The sequence below is a fragment of the Aquarana catesbeiana genome, linkage group LG01, assembly GCF_042186555.1.
Source record: "Aquarana catesbeiana isolate 2022-GZ linkage group LG01, ASM4218655v1, whole genome shotgun sequence".
NCBI classification, from domain to species: Eukaryota; Metazoa; Chordata; class Amphibia; order Anura; family Ranidae; genus Aquarana; species Aquarana catesbeiana.
Window position 1 is genome coordinate 653,577,075 of NC_133324.1, and position 26,665 is coordinate 653,603,739.

A 26,665-nucleotide genomic window follows, 5' to 3' on the forward strand; every position below is an offset into this window, starting at 1 on the left:
TCTGCTGGCTTACTGCAGCAGAGTGCAAGGTGTACCAATATGGGCGTTGCAGCATACTTACTAGATGTTAAATGACATGAATGAGATATGCCATATAGCATTGCAAAATCCTTCCTTTCCTCTCATCATTCATGTCATTTATTCTGCAATTGTCAATTGTCAATCAGTGCTACATTTCAGTGCCTGCCCATAAGTGCCTCCTATCAGTGCCATCTATTAGTGCCAACCACCTATCAGTGCCAGCCATCAGTGAGTGCCACCTATCAGTGCCAGCCATCAGTGAGTGCCATCTATCAGTGCCCATCAGTCAAACTGTTACATGACGACATTAAAAAAAAAAGCATTGGTATCGGCGAGTACTTGAAAAAAAGTATCAGTACTTGTACTCTGTCTTAAAGTGGTATTGAGACAACCCTAACGAAAATTTTTCTTGTATGATACCAGATCCTACGATTTCCGTTTTTAATCAGTAGTTTTCATCCGAAAATACTATATTAATACGTTACATCACTTCCGAATTTTTATTCTGTTGTATGAGAATTTTCGTAACTTTAGTAACCTCTTAATATTCGATATGGAGACTAGCCTGCAAACAAAAAAATAAACTCAAATAAATTATATGAACCAGCAGGTTAAACAAAACATAGTGCCGATTCCCCCATCCACACACTTTGTGCTGATGGAGGAATCCTTTCTGCTGTGCTATTGTATTCTACAGGTGGGAAGCCCTGCCTGTCAGCAGAATGCAATGATGATGCAATTGTCGCTGGCTATAGCAGCGGTACTGATTGTGGAAAAACCCGACAGGCTGGTTGTTCATAACTCAAATGAAAGATCAACTTGTGTACAACCAGGGTACCCATACATGGATCGAAACCGGCTGAATTTTTTGATCCATGTATGGCTGGATTAACTCCTAAACCCTTAACCTAGTACAACTGAGGAGATGATATCTGCTCTGCACAATACATGTAGGGTTAATGTAAACACAGTTTCCCAGCCCCCACTACAACAGAGAACCAAGTAGAATTTTTCCTTGCTGGAAGTTTAAGAAGAGAATATCTTAAAAAAATAAATTAAATAATAAAAAAAATATATATATATATATATATATATATATATATATATATATATATATATATATATATATATATATATATATATATATATATATATATATATATATATATATATATATATATATATATATATATATTGTAGGTTTTTTTTTTTTTTTTTTACGTTATGCTTTGCGAAAAGGGACACGTAACAAATGTAAAGTAGGCTTCATCCCAATCTGGCTGAAAAAATGGAAATATCCTTTTAAATTTTTTTTTCTGGCCAAGTACATTTTTATTCTTTGAAGTGCCTGTCGACTACCTGAATGTATATCTGTGTGTTCTCTTTGCATTCTCCACATAAGCCCAAAATTAAACTGGTCTTGGTGTGTGTCTACTGTTATCTTGAGGAGCCCAAGATTGTCAGCCAAGTACAGCTTTCTTTGTCAAAAATAAAGCAAACGTTTCATAATCCTGGATAGGGAAAAACCATACAACACAGCTCACTGCCAGTATCTCAGGCCCACACTGGGGATCAGGGTTCCCACTTGTTTCAGGGTACAAGACAAACCACAGGAGCCCAGCAAAACCGAATCTCAGTCTCCAGAGAGTCCATACTTGTTGACAGCTGTGAACCATTCCATTCTACCTCACCGACGCCTGCTTCCTTCCTGCTGTTTCTCTTGCATGTGGCTTAACCCCTCTAGGACCAAAGTTCCTGTAATCAAGATTTGGAAGTTCTTTCCCACCCAAAGTCTGTCTGAACCTCCAAATTCAGGGTCCCAAATGAGAATTTACCAATCCTGAGAGCACTGGAAATCAGTCCTCTCCTGTCCAAGTAGACTACCACAGAACCCCTCAACTTGCATGAGTGAGAACACCTTAATACTTAAAAATGCATACCAGTTACCCCCTTAAGGGACCGCAACTAAAATAATGGGGAAATGTACCTGCCATATATGACCCATATCTAATGTCCTGTACACTGCGTAATAGGGAAGTAGATTGTGAGCTCATTTGGGGGGGAAAGAGACTAATGTAAATAGTCTTGTGTACCTTGTAAAGCTCAATATGCTTCATAAACACAATACTGTACTGTTAGTGAACCTATGCATTGCTATCGAACTCTAGGAAATTAAGTGTTTTGAAATAAGTTGCACTCTTTTTTGTCTTGTTAATCAGGGAATATTCGTTTTTAGTGTCTTCTCTGAGTTGCGTACCAGTCACTACCTTTGCATTATCAGAGGCCTTCCAGGCAGGGAAAGGGTAACATGTATTAGCAGCAGAGTTCAGGAGGGTTTTCCCACAATCCAGCATGGCTCTCGCTAATCCTCTCATCCCCGGTAGGATGTTGTTTATTTTTAGCCTCTACTCAGAACCCGCACTGGAACTAATAAGCCCTCTGCTTTGATATGGATATGTGACCTTTAACTGTTAATTAACCTGGCTCTTGAATCTCAGTTTTTGCCAGTAGATGTTTTAACAGTGGATCTTTGACCTTTAAATAGGCATTATGTTTTAAGTTTAATTGTGCATGTTGTTCTAGGAGCTGATGCTGAAAATCGCTGTAATGTTAGGAAGACTCCTATTTGACAAATTTAACCGCTCCTATTTGACAAATTTATACAATATATATAGTATGTATCTACTGTTGCGTAGAGTGTGTGTGATAATAAAAAAAATATATATAATGAAGTAGGGTATGTACATATTTGGTTTCTAAGCAATGAGCTCTTAGAAGTAGTGAGAACTTTCGAGCACTGCCTGATTCTCAGGGACAGTAGCAGGTGACATCTGTGCCTAATTTCTAGAAACTGAACCTCGTGGAAAGCAGGATTCCGCGTAAATACAAAGGTGAATTTCACATACATAGTATTTGTATTACCTGCCAAAAGATATGTCAATTTGGCCAGCTATTCCTGCTACTTATTAGTTTAGTATTTCTTCCTCCTGGGTCAGCTTTACTGCATTGTAGATCAGCTCCCTGCCCACTCCATAGAGGTGATGATGCAGATACCCTGTGCAATAAGGAGGCAGGAGATGGAGAAGTGATGTGGGAAGCTAAATCTCTGAACCAGGAGAAAACAATTGCTTAAAGCCCATGGCCAGGTTATTTTTTTAAAGTATTACTTACCCTGTTCAAGCTCTAGCCATGCCCTCCACGTTCCTTCTTTGGTCCTAGGCAACGTTATTCTTCCAGGTGGAATGATGCCCAGCGTCATGCAAGCCCACTTCCTGGGAGCTTTGCTTGTTATTGACACTGACATGCCATTCTGGGCTTTCAGGAGAAATCTGTAGCGAATGGTGTTCAATTTACTACATGAGCACCATTCTTTGTAGCTGTCAGGACCACCAAGTGGAGGTAAGAAGAGCAACCCAAGATGTAATCTGCCAGAAAACTTCAGGAAAAAGGAATGTATTATGGACATTTTCTAAAACTGACACAGGGGAGGAAGTGTATCCCAATCTGAAGGTGGGCTTTTTTCAGGAACTTTATGTGACTGTACAGTGAGGAAAATATGTCTACATCATCACACCAACTGTGCAGAATTACATATCCTTTGACATATGAAACCGTAAACCTCAATGCACTTTCACATGGACTTTCTGATCAGGTCTGCCCGTCAGTTTGTGTCCATTTACATCTGCCTACCTCTAGTAGTCCATAACAGTTTGGGAAAAAAATTGAATAGGGCTGCATTCCATTTTTTTTTTTTTTTTTACCTTCACATGACAGATTGGAGGTAGCCTGATGTAAACAGATGCAAGTTAGTTCACATCTGGCATCCCATAGATCCAACTTGGGCCCTCCACAGTCTGTTGTCAAAATGCAGACAACAAAAGGAATTGGCACAGGTATCACAAAAGTTCAGCTCTGATTCAACAGGGGATCTACTCAGGGAACCCCTGCTAAATGGAGCGCAGCTCTCCCGTCTGAAAATACCCTTTTTTCCTAGTTTCAAAGAGGAGAGGGGTTAGAAAATGTCAGTTTTTTTTTATTGCTGTCTGTGCCCCAGAAAATTAATCTTCTCTACTTGCCCTATTTACTTTCATCATCGAAAGAAAATCCCATGTTTTGGGTTGTTCCCAAAACAAGAATAGAGGGGAAATCTTCCAATGATACACTATTTCTGGTGACCACCTGGGATTCCCTTACTTTGAAGGGATTTCCTCTATTTTCTGTTTTAGCTATGGGAAATTAAGTAAAGGGAAATTGCCCCAATGGCACACAGATGACAAAAAAATTAAATAAAAAAATGATAAAAAAATAAAAGGGATTATGACCCTTTCTTCCTCTATCCAAAATGGGGGGAAAAAGTTTTGGCTTTTTTTGTTCTCCTTTTAGTATATGTATTTAGCTGATTTGACAAAGTTATGCTTTATATACAGTGCTTATAGTGTTCTCTGTGAGATTTGTGTTGCAGGAGTTTAACAAAACCAAACTGAGCTGGAGAAAATTTGAGGTACAAAATCACTTATTCAATGAAGTGCAATGAAAAGCGCTTTGGAAGCATCGCAACACAGGAGTTTTTAACCCCTTTTCTGGAGTTAAAAGCACCCCGCTAGCAGCTGAAAAGCTTCACAAAAGCTAAAACGAGCAGCGTTTTACCACTAACGGCTGGCACTTTCAGTGTGAAAGCAGCCTTATAGTTTATGGGGCCAAAAACATTTAGTTCTTCCAAAAAGAAGCTTGTGTAATATTTTAAAGAGGGAGTCCACCTAAATCCACCTAAAAAAAAAAAAAAAAAAAAAAAATATTAAAAGCCAGCAGCTACAAATACTGCAGCTGCTGACTTTTAATAAATGGGCACTTACCTGTCCCAGGGTCAAGCAATGTCGGCAGCCGACGCCGATAACGCGCTCGATTCTCGGCAGCTGCCGCCGCCATCCTAGGTGAGGGAATCAGGAAGTGAAGTGTTGCGGCTTCACTTCCCGGTTCCCTACTGCGCATCGTAACTGGTCCCCGCTATCTCCTGGGACCTGTGTGTTTCCCAGGAGACAGCGCGGAGGGACAGGAAAAGGCATAGACTCCCGTGGGAGGGATTTTAATGCAAATACATACAGTACATAACCCAATTTTTTTGTAAAATGTAAAAGATGTCATGCTGAGTTAATAGATACCATGCATACCCGCCAAATGACGACAAACAACATACATTTTACTAGCCATAGGTGACATTTTAAAAGCTTTTACTGGTTACCACCTTATATCTAAAGAGGAGTTCTAGTGCTAGAATTACTGCCCATGATCTGACATTCGCGATGATACCTCACGTGTGGGATGATCGCTGTTTGCGTGCTCTGTTTGTTTAAGATTTTTTTTTTATCACTTTTATTGCTGTCACAAGGAATGTAAACATCCATGTGACAGGTACTCTTTATGGGGGAGATCTGGGATCAATAAGACTCCCAAATCCCTCTGCACTTAAAAGCATTCAAAATGCCAGGACTGGTGATTTTAAATACTGTGAATTTTTTTAAAATGACGCCATTCACATCCAGGTAAACCAGAAGTCATGTCATCACTTCCAGGTTACCATAGTGAAGACCCAATCAAAGCCGAATCTGGCTTTGTATGGGTCTGGGCTGGGCTGGGTCTGGGCTGGCAGACATGCAAACTAGTAGCTCGGGCCTCCTGGCGGGATGAGAGAGCTGCACAAGGCTCGTAATAGCAATCAAGTGGCTAGTTAGTCACTCCAATTTGCTATTACAAGAGAGCCAACTGGCGCCTCTAAAAAACGGTACTTGGGTGATGCCTGCAGCTGCAGCAGGCATCATTCCGATACCACAAATGACGTACCAGGCACGTTATGTGGCGGCAAGTGGTTAAATTCCACCATGCACTTTCTTATAGAAAGTGAACATAAGTTTAAAAGATATTTTTGGTAAATTGCTCACCATAGGAAAGTGAAGGATAATAAATCAAAACATATCTGATACTAATTGGTAATGTTTATATGACTAGTGAATGACCATTTCAATAAAATAATTATGACCATACAGATTTTCACATATTTAGGCATTCTGATGAATAGAACAAGCATGCGTGGTTGATATGAGGTTGCAGTCTTCTGACCTTAGGCTTGGTTTGCCCCCATAAGTTTGGTGTGGCTTGCATTTGCGCTAGCACAGCAGCCTATTCACTTAGGCTGCTGTATCTGCAGGAAATACAGGAATGGTTCCTGCATCTTTTTTAAAACTGCAGCCGCAGGGAATTCACATGGAGCTTTTGCTCCATGTGATTTCCCGCAACTGCAAACACACTGCATGTTTAGATGCGCGGGGGGTGCCATTAAGAATGAATGGAAGCCCCTCCCATCTGTAAAGAGCAGCATGTTTTGGCTACAGGTGGTTGCAGGCATGGCAACAGGCTGCTCAAGTATGAACCCAGCTTTCGTATGTAGCACTTCAGGTGTGCCTCTTACAGTTGAAACCATTTGAAAACTAGAAATAGTGGGTCATGTGATCCCCCGACTGCTACCATTTAAGGGCTTGGCCCACCCCTCATTGGCTCACTAGCTGTGATTGACAGCAGCGGGAGCCAATGCATCAGCCAATAAGGAGTGAGAGTCCCCGGAGAGCCGAGGCTGTTGTGTGCATCGCTGGATCACAATGGGGTGCAGGAAAGCATTAAGGGGGCTGAGGAGGGCTGCTGCACAGAGAAGGTTTTCTACCTTCATGCATAGAATGCATGAAGGTAAAAAACCTTGAGCCTTTACAACCACTTTAATCTTGCATATACTATACTTGAAGAGATCAAAAAAAAAAATTGGCCACAAACTAAAAAAATAAACACATCCATGGCCACCTAGAAAATAACAAAACTAAATAAATCTAGTTAAAGAGGAACTACCTAAAGGGGAAGTTCTGCTCTTCCTACTCTTCCCCTTCTCCTCTACCATATATTTTTTTTTTTTTTTTTTTTTTTTTTTTTTTTTTTGGAGGAGAGCAGGAACATAAGGGAAGTATAGCACAGGCAACTTAGGTAGGGGAATTAAAGCTGAACTCCAGGCCTAATCGCCTGGTTACATTGGTCCAACTTGTATTTTAATAAACCTTAATTGATGGATATATGATGAAAGGATTTGCCAGCTCTTCATCATGTATCCAATTATGGTTTTATCAAATGCACTAAAACATGCACATGGCCGTCATGAGCATTTCCCTGTAAATAAAAGGGAGACAAGTGCTGGGGTACCATGTGGAGGTTCAGGTCCTAAAGGCACCTCCCTTCAAGGTTCATAATAATTATGTTGATAATTTGTATACATTGCATATTTAGGCGCTCTTGACAGGTTATTCTATGAAAGCAGAACTTAACTTATGAAAAAAAAAAAAATCACTGAATCTCCTCCTCCCCTCCTCTGCCTATATTGCAACTCGTTTGTTTTCAGGGAGAGGGCACTATTTCTGATAGGTATCCAATTAGACAAGAGGGGCCAAAGTTTTTATGTACCATGGTATTCAATTTTAATTGTGTATAAATGAACAAATCTTTAATTGGTTTTGTGTTCCAATTTTATATGATTTATGTTCATATTAGGAATTTGATCTGTAGAAGTCCAGAGGTGCAGGTCTTCCTTTTGATGTCTACAATTGAGTTACACACCCAGAACTCCAGACCTTGAGGGGGTTGATCTAGTGGTCAGTGCAGCAGTGCCCATTTTTAAAGGAGAAGTCCAGTCTGAGCTTTTTAGGCTGGGCTTCTCTTCTGGGTCACAGGAGTGCAATTCGTTTTTCACTCCTGTGACCCATTTTCAGCGGAGAGCGGTCTGAAGTCCGCTCTCCACTGACAACACCAGGATCAGTCCAGTCAGCGCGTCATCCCGACTTCGGAAGTCTGGATCCGCCAGATGCCTGGACTGATGGCAGTCTCAGCCTCTCAGCGAGCCGCTGAGACAGCCGCTCCCCGCCCCTCCACAGCTCAGGGCTCCAATGAGCATGGATGAGCAGAGCAGGGGAGCTGCTGATTGACAGGCAGCATCTCTCCACTTGGGGAGGGGAGAGAACCAAGCCAACGGCGATGTTCGATCGATCGGTTCTCAGTGAAGAGGCGGTGGGGGACAGATGCAGCATCAGTCTGATGCTCCATCCACCTAGGTAAGTATGAATAGCCAAAAAAAAACCCAAACTGCTCTTTTTTTACAACCCCCCCCCCCCCCCCATTATTTCTCTATTTCCTGTAACAGGCCAGACTGTCTGGCATAAATGTCAATTACAGTGATTGGAGAAACCATGTTACAAATGACAGAGGTACTTGTAACCCCTGATTTGACACAATCTGTCACAAAGAGTTTATATCTTATATGTTCCCTTTGTGATATATTTTGAGTCCATCCTGCCCCCACGTACATGCACATACAAATGTAAACACGCCTATTGGGGGGCCTACGTATCTTACATACTGCGCGCATGTTGGAGTGAAGAACAATCATTCTAGAGCCAGTATTCACAGTTAACGCTAAAGTGATGACCTGTAGGAGCTTTTAAAGCATTTGCCTATGGAAAAATATATGGTACCAACATTCGTTGTCATCATCACATACTTGACATGTTCAGTATATATTTACTCTGTGCAGCCTCATATTTTATATTTTGCCAAACATTGGGTAATACATGAAATTGCCTCTGTGTACCCTAAAATGTAGAAATATAATATAAATTTTGTGTGTATGTATGTAGCACTAACTCTCGGTGGAGCTGCTGGTTTAAAGCGGGCTTATTACCTTCACTCTCGATACCTCTGTTTCGCCGGCACCGGGTCTAGGGTTCCGCTGAGTTTACCTCTGGACGATATAAGCACCAAACACTTGAGTAGGTTTTCCAATGCTTTAATGAACAAATAAAGGAAGTAGCAGGAAAGAGGCAGAAGGAAATCTGCAGGGAAGCTCAAATACATTTCCTTAGTATTCTTCAGAACATTCTTTGGAATTGAACACTTGTAATGGAATGCACTCCCCTTGTGGGATTCAATCTTTGCCCGCCTGGATAGACCTCTCTCACTTGTCTAGCAGCCAGTACGTAGCATGAACAAAAGTCTCTGCCACAGACTTGTTTGGAAGAAAACCCGTACGATCCTCTGCCACAGGATGTATTGGTTTGCGATGAATGTCAGACACAGTACTTGAACCTTTTAGCCAACCCGGCAGTACTATGTAGTAAGACTACTTCAAGATATGTCCTCCAACCGAGTCACCAGGCCCCTCTCCAGACCAGCACTCTGCATGATCCTTCCATGACGGGTCCTCCCCTGGGATCTTCTCGGTTGTCCAGCTTCTTCACTCAGGATAGACAGCTCAGGACCATTCCTCTGCTGCTGTGGTAGGCCCCAGACACGCCGCAGCGACGAGGTGGTACTCTTAACACATACCTGTCGGCCAGGAGGGCCAGCAGGTGGCTGAAAACAAACCCTAGAACATGGCGTCTGTCCCATAAATACCCTCTCCCAGAATTCAACTCGTCGGACCGTCGGACCACCTCCACCGAGTTATCTCCGGGACAGAGGAGCACTCATACGCTTCAACACGTTGCTTTTCCAACACTGGCCCATGGTGACAACGACACCCACCGGCACAGTGTGGAACTACACGCAACGTCAGCCAAGCTGGAACAAAGGCAAATATAACTTCCTATAATAAGTGACCCAGTAGATTTACCTATCAGTGGTAGATTAAAATCTACCAGCGATTATATTTTGCTACACAAGCATTATTGTAATTTAATGTCAGTTAAAATGACCTTTCCTTTTCAATCTGCAGCGTTGTAATTTTTCTGTAAAATTCAATGCAACTTGGCAACTTGGAGGCCTTCTGTAATAGCTGGTGTACAGATCTTCCCCAGAAATGTCATGATTTGTGTGATTGGCTTATTGATTTTCCCAGAAGTCTGCACGAATGTAAGTCCATATTTTAGGCATCTTCTGCGATTGTTTTGTTTTTTTTTTTTTTTTTTCCATTAGAACGCTGCAAGCGCATCAGCTGATTATAATCTACGGAGGCACTCCCATTCAGGAATCGGTATTCCAAGGACATAGGCCTCTTTCATACGGGGTGTATGAATCCGTGCCCCGAGTTTACTCACACCGGCATGCACAGGTGTTCTGTGTATTCCCATGCAGGCAGTCTCATAGCTGTCAATTTGGAAGCAGCAGCTGCACAGACACGGTCAATGCTCCCAATGTGAAATCAATGCGTGTGCATGACCCTGAATGCATATGCATCTTTTTCTTGGTGTCTGCTATAAAGTTTGTTAGAATCTTGTAATGAATATACATCACCCAGAGGGGAATGTTTTTTCACTCAACAAAAGTGGAGTTACTCTTTTTAAAGTCCATTTATAATCACATGCCTATGTAACACTACCCTGCCCAGAAGGTGACAGCTCTGCTGTTTGATTTCACTGTTCCTCAGTTGAAGAAAGAGAAATAACAGATCTACATGCAGGATCAACAGATAAACTCTGTTACAAAAAGACTCAGAAGTACAATGTGGTGATGCTTTTGCATCATATATGTTCTCTTTTATTTTGATTATGGTTACACTTTAAGTTAAATAGGGGCATAAGCTACACTAGAAATATTGTGCCGAAGTACCCAAGTTATACATAATCTTGTGTAGCGCTGGTAGATTTTTCAATCTACCGCTTATATGTAAATTTAGTGGGTCATCTGTTCTGTACATAGTTCAGATTTAGTTTATTGTCAGATTTAGATTCTGTTCCAGTTTGGCTGTGTTGTATGTAGTATCACATTGCGCCTGTGGGTGTCGTTGTCACCATGGGTCGATGTTGGAAAAGCAACAAGCTGAAGTGTATGAGTCCTCTTCTGTCCCGGAGATAACTCGGCGGAGGTGGTCCTCTGAGTTGCATTCTGGGAGAGGGTATTTATGGGACAGACGCCATGTATTGGGGAGTCTTTCGCCTCGTGGCCCTCCTGGCCTAGAGGTATGTGTCAGTGAGTTCTACCTCGTAGCCCTCCGGCCTGGAATGTTGCGTTGCGGCAGCCGAGCGGGTAGACCCAGAAGCCTGTCTGGGGCCTGCTATAGCTGGGATGGTCCTGTGCTGTCTGTCCTGCGGGAATAAGCCGGACAATCGAGAAGATCCAGGGGAGGACCCATCTTGGAAGAGACCTTGCAAGGCTGGCTTTAAGAAGGGCCTGGTGACTCGATTGGAGGACAAATCCTAAACTACTCTACCGCACAAGTACTGCCGGGTCGGCTTAAAGGTTCTGGTACTGTGTTTGCTGTTCATCGAAAACTACTACATCCTGTGGCAGAGGATCGTACACTTTTGTTTCACCCAAGTCTGTGGCAGAGACTTTTTGTTCGTGCTGCGTTCCGGCTGCTAGGTTAGTGAGAGGGACCTATCCAGACAGGCAAAGATTTAATACTGAGCTGAGGATACATTCATTTCAAAGATTTCAATTCCTTAACGCTACACCAAAAAAGGGTATTTGAACTTCCCTGCAACTCTTCTTCTACCTCTTTCCTGCTACTTCTTCCAGTTATCTCTCATTAAAGCATTGGAAAAGTACTCAAGTGACTGGTGCCTACATTGTCTGATAATAAGCTCAACGGGACCCTAGACCCGGTGCTGGTGAAATTACAGGTAAAAAAAGGTGACGGTAACAGCCCGCTAAAAATCAGCAGCTCCACCGTGAGTTAGTGCTACACTTGTATGACTATACAAATTATTTCATTACTACTTGTGTAGCCACCAGCTGATTTATCCAAAGCTTTAGATGCAGTATATAGGTGTTGATTTACTGAAGGCAAATAGACTTTGCAAAGTGCAGTTACTCCCAAGCTCAGTAAATGGGGCGAAGCTTCACTTTGCAAAAAGTACCCAAGACAAATTTTAAAAAACAGCATTTTTGTTTGCACATGATTGGATGATGGAATTCGGCAGAGCGTCACCTCATTTACAAAACTCTGGAGCAACTGCACTTGCAAAATCCACAGTCCTATTTGCCTTTAGTAAGTCAACCACATACTGTATAACTTTATATTTAAAATGTACACATTGTGTACTTTTATTGAGTTATCAAAATGTGAGTAAATCTGTATATAAATATTATTAAATAAAACTAGTAGAGAAGTAGACTGGAGTGTGTTACCATACTAAAAGTGTTTGCAGTTTGCATCTGTCAGCACAGGATAAGCCACGTCCTAGAGTAAGTACAAAGTGAGCTTGTATATTGGTTACAGGCCTCTGCACGAAGTGCTATTAAACCACATTCAAATGAACTGGCTAAGCTGTGAAAGCTGTGCTACAGAAGACTTTCAGCATGTGTCCATCTGTCTTCTCTTGTTAGAGGTCATTCCCATATTAAATCACCAATCAAGAACATACAGTGACATTACAATAAATCAAGGCTTTTATCAGACCTACTGTGCTTTTGGCTACCGTGAATGTTCAAAATCAATCTATTCGTGATGACCATTTTTGTGCTCCTTTTCTCCAGGACCAGCGATGGGCTTCCAAAATATATGTAGGTTCCAAAACTAGAAACATGTAAATGTCTGCCAGATTGTGGAAGGTAAATCTTAAGTCCAGGCTTTTTCTGGCACTTTTGGTTTACAAGTTTAAGTATTTTTGCAAGAAAATTTACTTAAAACCCCAAACGTTATACAATTTTTATTTTATTTTTAACAGAGACCTAAGGGAATAAAATGGCAAACATTGCAAATTTTTTTATGTCGCGCGGTATTTGCGCAGCTGTTTTGCAAACGCAATGTTTTTGGAAAAAATACACTTTAACCGCTTCCGGACCATCCACCACATATATACTGCGGCAGAGCGGCCTGGCTGCACTAAATCATGTACCTGTACGTAATTTTGTGCACGCGGTGTAGAGGGCGTGCTGCTCCTGCTGTAATTGGACATAGTGGGAGGCAATCAGCGGATCATTCTGTGGAGAAACGGCAAACCACTGATCTGTCAGAGAGGAAAAGAGATCTTGTGTAAGCTAAGCTGAAACAAGATCTCTCTTTTCCTCCAATGTATCCATCCCCCACACAGTTAGCACCTCCCAGGCACACCCCCTGATGTTAACCCCTTCCCTGCCAGTTTCATTTATACTGTGACAGTGCAATTTTTTTTAGCACTGATCACAGTATTGGTGTCACTGGTTCCCAAAAAGTGCCACTTGGTGTCCAATTTGTTTGCCGCAATGTCACAGTTCCACTAAAAATCGCTGATTGCCGCCATTGCTAGTAAAAACAATAAAAAAAAAAAAAAAAGTCCCTAAATATAGCCCATAGTTTTTGGACACTAACTTTTGCGCAAACCAATCCAATATACGCTTATTGGGATTATTATTTTTTTTTTTTTTTTACCAAAAATATGTAGCAGAATACATATTGGCCTAAATTCATGAAGAATTTTTTTTTCAAAAAATTGTCACTTTCTTTGTTTTATATCGCATCGTATCCTCACTGGACACTGTGATAGACTGATACATTGCTGGACACCATGATTGAGGCTGGACTTAAAGGAGAAGTATAGCCAAAGCTTGTTCGTTTTGCACTCCTGTGACGCGTTTTTAAGCAGAGAGCAGACTGAAGTCCACTCTCTCCGGACGTCGCCAATGTCAATCCAGGCACCGCGTCATCCCGACCACGGAGTCTGGATGCGCCAGGTGCCTGGACTGACACCCGACTCAGCCTCTCAGTGAGCCGCTGAGAGCCTGAGACGGCCAGCGGTTCAGTGAGCGGGAGGGATAACAGCAGAGCGTTCTGACTAAACGTCAGCAGCTCTCTGCTCGCGTAGCTCTGAAAACAGAGCGATCTGAGGTGTTCCATCACTCGGTTCTTAGTGTAGAAACGTCGGGGGACAGATGCAGCATCAGACTCATGCTGCATCCACCTAGGTAGGTATGAATGTGCAAAAAAAAAAAAAAATTCTTTAAATTAAATTTTTTTTATTACTTTTGTGGAATGGGTAAGAGATACTAATGTGCCCCTATACTCATTCCACTGGTGGGGAGGGGGGAAGGGGGAGGGTGGATATCTAGTAGTCCTCTTATGGAAAAAGTGCGCTTCCAGATTGCACCATAAGCTCCTCATTATCCCTACCTACTTTTTTGAGGCACACGGAGGTGGGGAAGAGGCCTTTGTTTCTCAACATTGGATTAAGGGTACAAGGGGGGAGGGTGCTCTTTCTGCCCCCCTCACCTTGCAGATATATTGAAAGGCATGTGTCGTAGTATAGTACAGAAAGGGAACCACACACTCGCTGCCCTCCCTTGACCACCCAGGCTGCATGCCTGGTCAAGGGGCTGATTGGAACATCAAGGGGAACCACACCGTCGGTTCCCCAACCCGTTTTTTGTTCTTATAAATGTGTACTGCCAATTCAGTTTTAAACATCTGACATCCGGGAAATCTGGGTGGCCTGAATTAAAATAAATGACCTTTTTATAGCCTGAATAAGCAGAGACACATCAGGTGTCAGATCTCAGACCTCAGGTTAACACTTCTATAAATTCATGACATGCTATATGCAAGATGTGTGTTACATGTGTTATGAGACCTGGGTTCCTGTACACAATGGAGGAAAGCATGCAGGAACTGCAACTCTGCACTCTTAAAGGGAAAGGCTGATAAACATGAGTAGGGCTTTGATGACAGGCACAACAGCAACATCAGAAAGACTTCCAATGCAGTCAGAGTAATAATAAATCTTCACAAGAATAGTGCTAGTTTTGATCAGCAAAAGTGAAGAAATAAAATTCCTGAGGATTGAAGCACATCCCCCTTCCCAGCTCTGTAGCACCTGCAGTGGTTAACCGAATGAATGTAATCCACCTCATAGGACAACATTTGCTAAAGTGTTTCTACATCCTCAATTCCTTTGCAGTGACCAAGCTTCAAAAAACAAACAAACAAAAAAACACCTTTGGACCAGCTATTGGAACTGTGATCTGATTAGGGTATAGTGTATTCCACAATGTTTACCTGACTTCTCGGGTATGTGATACAGGAGAATAGGGCACATAGGCACACAAGTGTTACAACACTGGCAGCAAGATCCTGCATTTTAAGTTGTCCAAACTTGTAATGTTTATGTAGTATTTACATGTGTACAAGTTAAAAACTATTGGTTGTTGGGATGCAGGTGGCCATTGTTGTCTAGCATAGGTTATCGCTAGGATGCAGACAGCTCCTGCTGCTGAGAGTCCTTCTTTGTTAGGACACAGCGGGGACGTGCAGTCTGGTGAGGCAGGCCCTTACCTGCTATCAACATTAAAAAAAATAAAAATTGAGCTTTCAGTGTTGTAGCTCGGCGACCTGGGGTCACACAGACCCCAAATGGGGGGTATGTAGCCTAAGTCCTACCCCACCTCTGGTAAAAATTTGGAGCTCCTACGACCTATGGTTCCAGAGATTTGGGACTCCTTGTGCAGCCTGTCAGAAGCTAAATACAGAGCGGCCAGTTTAAATACAAGCTGACACACTCTGTTGGCAGCAGACTGAGAGGTTGAGCTCACAGTGCCCCTCACTTCTTGTCAGAAGCACTGAGCTCAATGAACAGCTTGGAGTCTTGGACCAAAGGTAAAGTACCGCTGATCCCAGCTGTCCAATAAAAATGCTGCAGTGGAGGCACGCCTCTCACTGCAGTGTCATAGAAGGGGCATGTGTCTAAAAGACAAATGCTCCCTTCCAGTCCAGCCCTCTTAAAGCGGGATTCCGGCCGGGAAAAAAAAAAAAATGTAAAAGTCAGCAGCTACAAACACTGTAGCTGCTGACTTTTAATAAGTAGACTTACCTGTCCTGGGTGCCCGTGATGTCGGCCGCCCGAGGCCGACCCGTCCCTCGGCACCGCCATCCTAACTAAGGGAAACAGGCAGTGGAGCCTTACGGCTTCACTGCCCGTTATCTACTGCGCATGCGCGAGTCACGCAGCGCTTTGTAAATGGGACGCGATGTGTTGTGGGACACACACAGTTCCCATAACACACTGCGCCCTATTCCCCAGAAGACAACGCGGGGAGGAGAAGACTGAAGATCACCGCGGCGTAGGAAGAGGCAGATGAGGAAGACTGCTTAGCAACAGCCATTTCACGAAAGTTAAACATTCTCACATAGTTAAGAGGGAGAAACTGATTCTCTTGAAAAAGTACTGTTATATTCAAGCTAAATCATTTATTTATATGTTATAACATAATTTATTTATCTATTTACTGTGAATTTACTGGTTGGAAGTTATAACTTCAAACTTCAATAATTTGTCCGTTAAGCCACCTGCTTGAGTACAGATTTTGAAAATATAGTAAATTACCTTAAAAACAAAATATAATAATTTGTATATTACTTATAGTAACTAACCCCTTACCACCCAGGACAATTCTGACACTTCTCTCCTACATGTAAAAATCATCATTTTTTTTGCTAGAAAATTACTCAGAACCCCCAACATAATAAGTAGTAGTATAGTTTTAGCAGACACCCTAGGGAATAAAATGGTGGTCGTTGCTTTTTATGTCACACAGTATTTGCGTAGCAATTTTTTTTAAATGCATTTTATTGTGGGGAAAAAAAACTTTCATAATTAAAAAAACACAAATGTTAAACCCCATTTTTTTTTTGGTATAATGTGAAAGATGTTACGCTGAGTAGATACCTAACATGTTACACTTTAAAATTGTGCACACTTGTAGAATGGCGCCAAACTTCAGTACTTTAACTCTCCATAGGTGATGCTTTACATTTTTTTTTACAGGTTACATGTTTAGAGTGAGACCCCTTTCACACTGGGGCGGTTTGCGGGCGTTATTGCGCTAAAAATACCGCCTGCAAACCGACCCAAAACAGCCGCTGCTGTTTGTTCAGTGTGAAAGCCCGAGGGCTTTCACACTGAAGCGGTGCGCTGGCAGGAGAAGAAAAAAACTCCTGCAAGCCGCATCTTTAGAGCGGTGAAGGAGCGGTGTATTCACCGCTCCTAAACCGCTCCTGCCCATTGAAATCAATGGGGCAGCGCGGCTATAGCCGCGGTATGCGAGCGGTTTTAACCCTTTTTCGGCTGCCAGCGGGGGTTAAAACCGCACCGCTAGTGGCCGAATACAGCCGCAAAAACGACGGTAAAACAGCGCTAAAAATAGCGCTGTTTTACCACTGACACCCCCACCACCCCAGTGTGAAAGGGGCCTTACAGAGGTAGAATTATTGCTCTCGCTCTAACGATCGCGGCGTATGTAACCTGTGTGTATCTGGCTCTGATACTAGCCAGTGCCTCACCAGCAACTGACCTCACCGCATGTCCCTGGGACACGGGTGTTAATTGCCATTTAGCATCCATTGTTGCTAGGATGCAGCAGCTATTGCAACCATTGTTGCTAGGATGCAGGTTGCTCCTGCCTCCTAGTGTCCTTCATACATAGGCAGCTCTTGTACTCCAATACAGTACATTGTGTTGTAGGCATATAAACATTAGCACAAACTTTTACATGTGTCAGCATAAAATATGGTCCATACAAATGACCGTGGATACAGATTTTATTTATTTACAGATCTGAATGCAGCACAAGCTTACTGATTTGTAGGCAGCTGTGTGTCTGGGGTCCTAAACCACTATATACTTGCAGTCAAATCCTTAAAAAAAAAAAAAGAGAAAACGCTGTCTTTTTTTTTTTTCTTTTTTTGTGGTCATGTACATGAAACAAAACAGGGAAATCGCTATGACATTGCCAAAAAATAAATAAAAAAATTAAATAAAGAGTCTTTATTAGACGTATATTTTTAAAAATGCACTTGGCATAAGACAGCGGTAGAACTAAGTTCTGAAGCATATATTTTACAAAATTAGAAACTGTAGAGCTGATGAAAACACTGTAGGATAGGGAGGCCCCACCATGGTGTACTTGGTATAGAGTGGCTTTTATAAACGGGTACATACTCTACCAGGTCAAGAATGCGGTGACGTACAACACTACAACAAGCCGAGAAAATGAAGTCCAATGCTTCCGAGCATGCGTCGAATTGTTTCCGAGCATGCGTAGGGATTTTGTACGTTGGAATTGCCACAGACTGATCGCATTTTCGGATAGGAACTTTTCCCGACCGAAAAATTGAGAGCATGCTCTCAATCTTTTGCTGGCTGGAATTCTGCCAGCAAAAGACTGATGGAGCATACACACGGTCGCATTTTCCGACGAAAATATCTCATCGGTCTTTTGCGGGCCAAAATTCCAATCGTGTACGCGACATTGGAATCTTCAGTAAAACTGACCTACAACTTTTACGAGAAAAAAAAAAATCTTCAACTTTTTCAGGTTATAGAGTTTGTTCTAGCCCTTCCTATCTTTATACACTGAAAATTAAAAACCTATTCTATTAAGTGTTAATTTGAAAGTGCACCCAGAGTAGGATTCTCACTGGATGCCATTTATTATGTTCTTCACAGCCAAAAGGCACATTCTGACTGGTGATACATCAAGCACAGGGATAGAGGAAGGTACATAGCACAGATTCAGGAAACAAAGCTGCCCCTATAGTCCAAAGCTGGACTATATAGAAATCAAATAAAGGTGGTCTCAATGGACATTTTGACTTTAGCACAGGTGCAATGGCGTTAATTTACTAAAACTGGAGAGTGCAAAATCTGGTGCAACTGTGCACGGTAGCCAATCGGCTTCTAACTTCAGTTTGTTCCATTAAGTCACTCTCTCTAGTTTTAGTATATCAACCCAAATGTGTCCTGTCTAAGGCAGGCCATACATGGGTCGAATTTCGAAAGAATTTTTGTTCGTAATTCGCACCATTAGTGGGCTGCAGCAACAGCCGATTTTTGTGCGGCAATCAAATTTGAGTAATCGGACATGTTGGAAATTTTTTGAAAAACTAACAATTTTCTAATCAACGATGGGAGAATCATGCAAGAAATGTAATTGAAAAAGAAATGTGCATGTGCAGTAAAAGAAAATTCCTGAAAAGAAAAGAGGATTCCCAGCCACGAAAATTCTTTTCTGTAGCAACATAAGGTGAAATTTGAAAGCTTGGTTGGCCGAATTTCGAAATCAATGATGGCACCATCAGATCACAAAACGCACAAATTTTCTGATTTTCAAAAGAAAATTCTTTTGAAATTTCGACCATGTATGGCCAGCTTAACCTTAATAGCCCACTTGATTTCACTTGTTGTCTTGAGCTAATTTTTAACTAAGCCCATTTTTACAAATTCAAAGGCCTTAAAGCTAAACTCTGGGATAAGCAAATCTAAACACAAGAGATGTGTATTCTTGCTTGAATCTTGTTGTGCTTTGTGTATTTCTTACAGATCTGTGCAGTAATCCAGCTTTAGACTTTGCAGGATAATTGTAAAAAGAACCAATGCTCTCTCTCCTGGTGCAGGGTGACTGGCCATGTATTCACTCCCTCCTATAGGGCGACTGATTTTATATCCATGCAAGAAAATGAACGCCTTATAGCCCCTGGGATTTTTTAGGAGGTCGATCTACAAAGTTACCACAAATATATAAATAGATACTTTATAAAGTATCTATTTTATATATTTGTGGTAACTTTGTAGATCGATCTCCTAAAAAAAAAAACCCAGGGGCTATAAGGCTTTCTGCATTTTCTTGCAAGTGTATTTTGGGATGGAGGCATTAAACCTCTGTGATTGGTGCCTTTTTTTTTTTTTTCCTTAACAAATTTTTATTTGGATAAAGGTAAAGCTTACAGTAGGTCTGAACAATAATCATACAATGAAATTCAGAGAACAGAGTAGTACAAGTGAGTTCAGATTGACCATGCATATACCAGAAAAGGTGAAAATGGTCTTGTCTTATGTGGTAAGAGATCTGGATCTAAAACAAAGAACTACATGCGGACCAGATAAAGGATTTACCCAAGGCCTTGGTGAGAAGACGGAGGTCAATGTAGACCTTCGGGCCGCAAGAATAGTAACCTGAGAGTGTGGTAGCGTTGGGAGAGCCTGGGCCGCTTAGAAGTTTGTCAATGTCGGCTATGAGGGTAAGATTATTAGCGTGTAATTCTCAGGGTGGTGATAAGTCTGTTGGAATAGATTGGGGGATGAGATAAACCTAACTGTGAAGGAAGTCTTATGGAAAATTGGGGTGGGGATGGACTGTAGTTGGGCATGAGATTTTGGTTAATGCCCAGTATACAAAGGGGAGAGCAAAAAACAAACCCCCCCCCCCCATGTATTATAATACATGCGACTCCATCGGGAGTGCGGGTAAATGATAAAGGGGTGGCCAGTGTGAGGTGGGGGGTCTACAGGTCAGGAACTTTAATGTTTATTTGTGAGTAGTCCTTATAGAGGCGGTCAAACCAAAGGATATGATTGTCCTGAAATGAGATGGAAAGATTAATTGATTGAGGAAATTCCAAAATCAACTGAAAATGTGTCCAGCAGGCTCATTTGATGTGTCTCGCGCTATGTGGATTACTTCTTCAATCTCAGCTATTTTATGGATTCTTTTAAGCCATTCCTTGATTGAGAGGGCGTGGAAAGAAACTCAGTGTATCGGGATGCATTGTTTTGTTGCGTTGATCAAATGCATGGGTAATGATTTCTGATTTTATGTGGTGGGGTGAGTGATGTAGGAAGAATTGGGCTGGGAAAAGCTCCAAATCGTAGGCAGTCACGAGTTAAGTAATGCGGCGTACTTCACTCTCTGCCTTTTCTGCATTTGTACTTCTCTGATCTTGTATCCAGCCTTCTCCTGTAGGGTGACTGGTCTTGTATCCAGCCTTCTCCTGTAGGGTGACTGGTCTTGTATCCAGCCTTCTCCTGTAGGGTGACTGGTCTTGTATCCAGCCTTCTCCTGTAGGGTGACTGGTCTTTTATCCAGCCTCCTCCTGTAGGGTGACTGGTCTTGTATCCAGCCTCCTCCTGTAGGGTGACTGGTATTTTATCCAGCCTCCTCCTGTAGGGTGACTGGTCTTGTATCCAGCCTCCTCCTGTAGGGTGACTGGTCTTGTATCCGGCCTCCTCCTGTAGGGTGACTGATCTTGTATCCGGCCTCCTCCTGTAGGGTGACTGGTCTTGTATCCGGCCTCCTCCTGTAGGGTGACTGGTCTTGTATCCGGCCTCCTCCTGTAGGGTGACTGGTCTTGTATCCGGCCTCCTCCTGTAGGGTGACTGGTCTTGTATCCGGCCTCCTCCTGTAGGGTGACTGGTCTTGTATCCGGCCTCTTCCTGTAGGGTGACTGGTCTTGTATCCAGCCTCCTCCTGTAGGGTGACTGGTCTTGTATCCAGCCTCCTCCTGTAGGGTGACTGGTCTTGTATCCGGCCTCCTCCTGTAGGGTGACTGGTCTTGTATCCAGCCTCCTCCTGTAGGGTGACTGGTCTTGTATCCGGCCTCCTCCTGTAGGGTGACTGGTCTTGTATCCGGCCTCTTCCTGTAGGGTGACTGGTCTTGTATCCAGCCTCTTCCTGTAGGGTGACTGGTCTTGTATCCAGCCTCCTCCTGTAGGGTGACTGGTCTTGTATCCAGCCTCCTCCTGTAGGGTGACTGGTCTTGTATCCGGCCTCCTCCTGTAGTTTTCTGTATAAAGCCTGTAGTGGACCTGTTGGGTCCCTCCCACGACTCTGTTCTTTGCACAGCCTATGTGCAGCACAGTGATGATGTCGCTGTAACTTTTACAAGGTAATCAATGGGTTTGCAAAGGCATATAGTGCAAACAGAATGGATTTATTCTCTGGGGCTATTGAGGAATACATTGTACATTTTTGAATGAACATTTTTGTGCCTGGGGATTCACTTTAATACAATAGGAAAAGAGAAATATTGTTTTTTTGTGTCATACATCCTGTGAAAATCCCAGAAAATGATCACGGTTTTTGTTTCCATGTACCACTCCCATATACCTAGCTGTTATCTCTTGTATGTCATGTATCAGTGCACACACAGCTTAGACTGTAATACTGAATGAGTTAATAATAACTGAAATCTAACATGACAAAAGAGGAAGGAAAACTTGTATATAGTCAAAGCTGGTTTTGTTTCTATTATTACTTTAATACCAGCTGTTTTCCAAATGAGATGTAGTATTCTATAATATCATACACTGCCTGGAAAGTCCTGATGCACCTGCACCATCAAAATAGGAAAATGCGTGAAATTTGTCAGTACTGGTAACCGTGGCGGCCCGTCCATGCAGGGCGCAGGGGCGCGCCCCCCCCCCAAAACATTATTGAGCACTAGCCGCCACTGCCGGGTAACTGATGTAATTACTGCCTATTTAACTTGATTTGCTAAAGAAGTAGAGCATGTTTACTTTGCAAATTAATTTTCACTTTGCTTTTTTAAAAGCAGTGAAAATTCACTTTGCAAGAAAATATCCAATCACATGCAAGAAAAAAAGTTTTTTTTGTGCATGCACATGATTGTATCGTTGTAGTCGCCACAACTTCATCTCATTCACTTAAAGCGGGGTTCCACCCAAATTTTGAACAATATCTGTATGTATTCTCTTCCTTGCCTAGATGCTGACATGCCATTTAAAAAAATTTTAATCGCTGTAATTACCTTTTATTTTTCTATTCTTCTTTGCACTTCCTGGTTCTCCTCCCGTGGGAGTAGGCGTGTTTCTAGCCTCTCCCAGACTCTTGGGAGCTAGTCTCAGGCTTCCCAGGATGCCACTGAGCATGTGCGGGAACGAGCGGTGAATGCTGGGAGCACAGCATTCACCACATCCAGGAAATAAATGCTTGTGGGCTTCAAATGCCCACAATGAAGATGTAAACCGCCTGCAGTGAATAATATAAGTTATTCTTTCCGACGAAATCTGACACAGGCGGACATATTACACACAATATGTGAGTATGTAATGCTGAGAAGAAAAGTTTGTGAATGAACTCAAAAAAAAAAAAACGATAGATGGGTGGACCCCTGCTTTAATGAATGTAGTGAGGCATCACCTTAGAAAGAATATCCAGACGTGCAAGAATTTTTCTTGAGAATGATTTAATGGTGGAAGTCAGCACAGCTTCCCCTCATTCACTAAGACCTCTTTCACACTGGAGGCGTTTTTCAGGCGCTACAGCGCTAAAAATAGTGCCTGAAAAAAGCCTCAGCTGCAAACCCAGTGTGAAAGCACTCTGGCTCGGGCGATGCGCTGGAAGGGCATCACGAAAAGTCCTGCCAGCAGCTTCTTTGCAGCGGTGTAGGAGCGAAGAATACACTGCTCCTCCACCGCTCCTGCCCATTTAGAGCAATGGGGCAGCGCCGCCATACCACCGGAAAAGCGCAGCTGCGTTTTGCGGGCGGATTTAACCCTTTTTCCGTCCGCTAGCGGAGGTTAGCACCGCTAAAACAATGGTAAAGCGGCGCTAAATATAGCACCGCTTTACCGCCGACGCCCGGGGCGGCTGAGTGTGAAAGGGCTCTAAGCTCTGAGGCTAATTCCCTTGCAAAAAAAAGGAGCAGCCTCTTTGGCTTTCATAAATTTAATCCTAATGTGTTTATGCACACAGACCTTTACCTGGTCAGCTAGACCTGCACAAATAATCTTATAAATGTTACAGGTTGCAGAAAATCCACTTGGGTATCAAAATTGGTTTGAAGGAAAATCTAGGCATTTGATAACACCTTTATGGTATATGCTGTCTTGGTCTGTGTGTGTGCGCTTCTATTGTTCTCCACATACATAAATATTTGGCAGTAAACAGCCAGGTCCTTTGGTGAAATTTATGGGGCATGGGTACTTTTAGAATGTAGTAAAATGGCTAGTACTGGTCTTAACTGGCATCTCTATGTCCAAATTTGAATTATTCAACGCCACAAAGGACACTATTGGATAGTAGGTTGTGCGTTTTTTTTTTTTTTTTTTTTTCCTGTGTTTACATGGGTTCCTCCTTGGTTCCTGGATTTTCAATGGAGACTATACCTTCAGGTTAATCAACATCTGAGTGAGGGGACAGATTTGAACTGTTCTGTGTAATTTGTAAAGTGCTGCATATTATGTCAGCATCAAAGACCTATCAGAAACAATGTTCTTGCCATTTTAGAGATTTTTATTAGTCCGCCATATAGTTAGTTTGGTTGAAAAAAGACACAAGTTCATCTTGTTCAACCAACAAAAGGACAAAAAAAAATCATATCTTACATACACAATCCTATACCCACAGTTGATCCAGAGGAAGACAAAAAAAAAACAGCAAAACATGATCCAATTTGCTCCAGCGGGGGAAAAAATTCCTTCCTGATCCCTCGAGAGGCAATCTGAATTTTCACTGGTTCAACTTTACCTATAAATGTTGGTATCCAGTCATATTATGTACAGTTAGGAAAATATCCAGGCCTTTTTCTAAAGCAATCTACTGAGCTGGACAGAACCTCCTCCAGAGGGAGTCTATTCCACATTTTCACAGCTCTTACTGTGAAGAAACCTTAAATTTTTTTTTTTCCTCCAATCATAAAGAGTGCCCCCTTGTCCTCTGTGATGACCTTAAAGTTCACTATATGTACTGCTTATGTATTTATACATGTTGATCATTTTCCCCTATAAATAGACTATAAAACTATATCATTTTATATATATATAACAAAAAAAAAAAAAAAAATAGGAACCCATTGGTTACTTTTATATTGGCTGAAGAACTATTGTGAGTAACTTAATTTCCTGGATTGCTTTGTTTTTTAATCTTTACTCACAAATCTTTAAGGCTCTGTTCACATCAGATGCATTTTTAACCACATGCGATTCGCATAACATGTGAATCGGACTGACTTTCAATGAACTCGGTTCACATATGTCCAGGGTGGCCGTGGTCCATTTCTGAAAAGGGTCCTGTGCGATTTTGGGTTCAGTTTAGGTGCAAATTCAAGTAAAAATTTGCACCTGAACCATTGCACAAAACCACTCCGGACTGCAAACTGCAGCCAGACATGTGTGAACCTAACCTTTAAATGGAACTGTTTCCCAAAATGTTTACCCTTGGGCTTCGTTCACACAGGGCATACTAAAGTGCATACCCATAGAGGTCGGTGTTTACCTGCATGGCGATACAACAGTATTCCTTGCATCCCCATGCAGGCAGTCCCATTGATGTCAACTGGGATGCAGAGACTGCTCCCAATCTGACATCCATGTGGGTGCAGGTGCATGTCCTTCGGATAAACCCTGCCCTCCATGGGCATACAGTATGCTTTAGTATGCTCTGTGTGAACAAAGCCTTAAAGCAGAATCCACTGAAACCCATTGATTTAACAGTTTCCCAAAACTGTTATGCCTAGTACAATGGAAAAATCGGACGAAAAATACTGCTTTCTGAGCAATCGTCTGATAATCTGATCATTAGTACACAGATTTCAAGAGCAGTTCACAAGAAAATATCCAAAAGGAGGAGCATGAAAATTATTCTTGTACAACAAAGGAACAAACTTTTTTTGGTTTATTCAGTACAGTATTCATTCGTAAAAAATCAAATGACCAAAACCACACATGCTCGGAAACAAGTGAATACAATACATTACATCATCACAGGAAGTTGTATTGTGTCTTACAAGGATTTTTGTAACTCTAGTAACCTATTAATTTTCGATATGAGACTAACATGGACAAAAAATTCTCCTTGTGTGTATCCGGCATTATACTCAAAGCGTGCTGTGAATGATAACTGTCACACAGTGGCAGCCCATCCATAAGGGGCGCCGCCCCCCCCCCCCCCCCATTCCATGCGCCCGGCCCCTAATCTCCATTCAGGGCACCGGACGCATGCATTTCAATGGTGTTTTTTTTTTTTTTTTTTTTTGGAAGCACATGATTAGAGCCCGAGGCTCTAATTGGCTTAAAAAAAGGGTGCTCTTGGGGCGCAGAGTACTGTGCCCTGAGCCCACCCAATTGTGTGTTAATAGAGAATTAATATTCACTATTGTCTTCCTGATTCTCCTCCTGACCAATCAGGAAGCGGATCCTGAGACCTGATTGGCCAGGGAGTCTTAGGACCAGCCAATCGGCTCTCAAGGCCTACTTCCTGTTTGGCCGGGAGGTGAAGCCCCGGCTCTTCCCTCAGCTGGAGTGAAGAGCAGCCGCCCTACTCCTCGACCTCGATCCTCGTCACCTACTAAGGTAAGGCTGCCTTCCTGTCCATCTCCTGCAGGGGGAGGGGGGTGGTGGCGGTGCGCGTGGGTGGGGGGGGTTTGATTGAGCACCAGCCGCCACTGCTGTCACAGTTGCTTGTGCTCTCAACCTTACCTGTCAAGCCATTAAATGGCCCATGTCATAACTGATCACATTTACAGCACAATGGCAAATACCCATCAAACCAAGGCAAAGATTGCAGCTTACTTGGCTGTGAAAGATAGGAATGTTTTAGTTCTGCTTTAAGGCATTCCTTTGGTCATAACTGTTACAGTTGCCAGTGTGATTTATGTCAGCTCGCAAGCAAACTTTCAAACCCTCAAATGGCTGGTGTCCTAGCTGATCTCATGTGGAGAACCACAACAACTGCAGATCTAAACAGAAGTGTTGGAGCCGTCTTCAGTTGTAAAGAATAGGAGGGTTTACCACAAGGAATGGGACTCTTTATTTTAGTCATGTCATTGTAATTTTCAAATTTCATTGTACTCTGCTGAAAATAGCTGTTACTGTTTTTGGAAATGCGTATCCTGGTGTGTTAGCTCTGTGAACTGAGC

At 42.4% G+C, this 26,665-nt stretch overlaps 1 protein-coding gene across 1 annotated transcript in view; it reads left to right on the forward strand.

The window, feature by feature from the left end:
• The window catches only part of DAPP1 (dual adaptor of phosphotyrosine and 3-phosphoinositides 1), a 113,035-nt gene that overhangs the window by 27,351 nt on the left and 59,019 nt on the right, over nucleotides 1-26,665 (forward strand). The gene's annotated exons all lie outside the window — the stretch shown is intronic.